Raw genomic sequence first — 2,972 nt, forward strand, 5'->3', positions numbered from 1 at the left:
AAAACTTATATTATTCGTAATTTGAATTTTTCCCATTTATATGATGAGCAATAACACAAATAGAATTTTGATGTTATCACCATTGTCAGTGATAAGGAAACTTGAAATTAATACTCGTTATTATCAATGTCAGTGATAAGGACCTGTATAATAACGGTTGGAATGTGCCACGCAGAGAGAGAGAGAGAGAGAGAGAGAGAGAGAGAGAGAGAGAGAGAGAGAGAGAGAGAGAGAGAGAGAGAGCTCTTCTCGTAACGCAAGAGCCTTTCATCATACCGACGGTCCTGATCCATTATCCTGCCGATGATGTGTCCCTGCTTGAGTAATGCCTCTCGTAATAGCAATCAGCGAGGCCATTAATTATTCTCCACGTCAGGGATACGTCTTCAAAAGACTTGCGTAATACGTCTTCAAAAGATTTGCGTACTTCAAAGTACTTAGGTAAGGCGTCTCAAAAGATTTGCGTAACACGTCTTCAAAAGATTTGCGTAATATGTCTTAAAGTACTTATGTAAGGCGTCTGCAAAAGATTTGCGTGGTACGTCTTCAAAAGTCATGCGTAATAGGTCTTCAAAGAACTTACGTAAGGCGTTTCCAAAAGATTTGCGTAATGCGTCTTCAAAAGACTTACGTGATGTCTCTTCAAAGGATTACGTAATGCATCTTCGAGAGACCTTTGTAATGCGTCTTCAAGAGACTTGTCAATACGTTTCAAGATACTTGCGTAATATATCTTCAAAAGACTTACGTAATACGTCTTCAAAAGACTTACAAAATACATCTTCAAAAGACTTAACGTAATGAATCTTCAAGACACCTACGTAATACGTCTTCAAGAGACTCGTAATATGGCTTCCAAAGATTTACGTGTAGGTTAGCTAAGGCACTAGCCGGCCGTTAAGATAATACCACTAGAGAGTTATTGGGTTCTTTGACTGGCTAGACAGTACTACATTGGATCCCTCACTCTGGTTACGGCTCATTTTTTATTTGCTTACACATGCACATATTCTTTCCACAATCTCCTCTGTCCTCGTGTACTTGACAACACTGAGATTACTAGATAATTCTTCTTCGCTCAAGGGGTTAACTACTACACTGTTATTGGTCAGTGGCTACTTTCCTCTTGGTAAGGGTAGAAAAGAGACTTTAGCTATGGCAAGCAGCTCTTCTATGCGAAGAACACTCAAAAACCAAACCATTGCCAGTTAAAGATGGTGATTAGTTCACCCTTGAAGCTAAGGGAAATCTATTTAGCATCGTGAAACACCTTTAATTATTATTATTATTATTATTATTATTATTATTATTATTATTATTATTTCATTTTTATTTTTATTATTTTTTCTTACTAGCCAAGCTACAACCCTAGTTGGAAAAGCAAGATGCTGTAAGCTCAAGGGCTCCAACAGGGAAAAATAACCCAGTGAGGAAAGGAAATAAGGGAATAAATAAACGATATTAGAAGTGAAAAAATAAAATAAAAAAAAAAACATTAACAACATTAAAACAGATAGTCAATGCATAGACTAAAAAGACTTATGTCAGGCTGTTCAACATAAAAGCATTTGCTGCAAGTTTGAACTTTTGAAGTTCTACTGATTCAACTACCGATTATAGAGATCAGAGATATAGTTGTGGTCTTCTACACCTCTTTATTCTAAAGCGAATTTGATCGACAAGCGTTAAAAAGACGCCTTTTTTTACCTCTTTTCCGTATTTATCAGATAGGGCTAATATGTTAAATCATATTCTTGGCTTTCATCCAAGGAAGGATTTATAAGGCTCGTAAACTCATAAATATCCCCAGACATCAAGATTACAATAAACTGTGCAAAGAAAAGTTGATTCTATCTTTTCTCCATATAAAATATAGGTTTACTTTTCTATTACTTTTTACGTATGAGAATCGCTTTTATAGTCCCCGCTCTTCGCCCAAGTTTTTTATATAATTTATGGTTGGTTATATATCAATCTTGCAACAGTTGCTTGGAAAAGCTGTCCTTGTGCTTTAGTTTCTTGTATATAAACTGGATGGGGAGGGGTTATTGAAATCATATCAAGGATGGATTTACATATTCATTATTATTATTATTATTATTATTATTATTATTATTATTATTATTATTATTATTATTATTATTTCCTAAGCTACAACCTAGCTGGAAAAGCAAGATGCTATAAGCCCAAGGGATCCAACAGGAAAAAAATAGCCCAGTGAGGAAAAGGAATAAGGAAATAAATAAATGATATAAGATGTAATGAGCAATTAAAATCAAATATTTTAAAAACATTAACAACATTAAAACAGATATTTCATATATAAACTATAAAAAGACTTACATGAGCTTGTTCAGCATAAAAACATTTGTTGCTAGTTGAACTTTTGAAGTTCCACTGATTCAACTACCCGATTAGGGAAATCATTCCACAACTTGATCCCAGCTGGAATAAAACTTCTAGAATACTGTATAGTATAGAACCTCATGATGGAGAAGGCCTGACTATTAATCCATGACTGTCATTTAGAAGAATATTTATGCAATATTTTTGCATCCCTTGCCTAATTTCCAGTTGTTTCGTCCGCCAACGAAGTTGGAAGAAGTTTGTTTTCGTCTGTTTATTTGTTTGCGAACAACTTCCTGGTCACAATTTTACTCATATAGTAGTGAAAGTTTCAGGGATTATTTTTATGTTGAGACGTGGAAGTGATTCAATGTTGAAAGTCCTAGGTCAAAGGTCAAGGTCGAGCAAAGGTCGACCGAAAAATACGCCTACGGTCTAAATTGAATCTAGGAAAGGCAAGCTGGTTATGAGAATTCAGCTGCAGTGGGGAGGTCTGAACTCTGTGCTTTTCTAGTTTTGCCTTCTATTTTTCCCATATTTAAGTGATTGTCACTCAACCTCTTAGGCCTATACATTATTGTTTCGAAGTAGAACCTCGACGCACCTTCCATTTCTCTGTATTGTTT

This window comes from Palaemon carinicauda, chromosome 13, assembly GCF_036898095.1.
Source record: "Palaemon carinicauda isolate YSFRI2023 chromosome 13, ASM3689809v2, whole genome shotgun sequence".
Classification (NCBI taxonomy): Eukaryota; Metazoa; Arthropoda; class Malacostraca; order Decapoda; family Palaemonidae; genus Palaemon; species Palaemon carinicauda.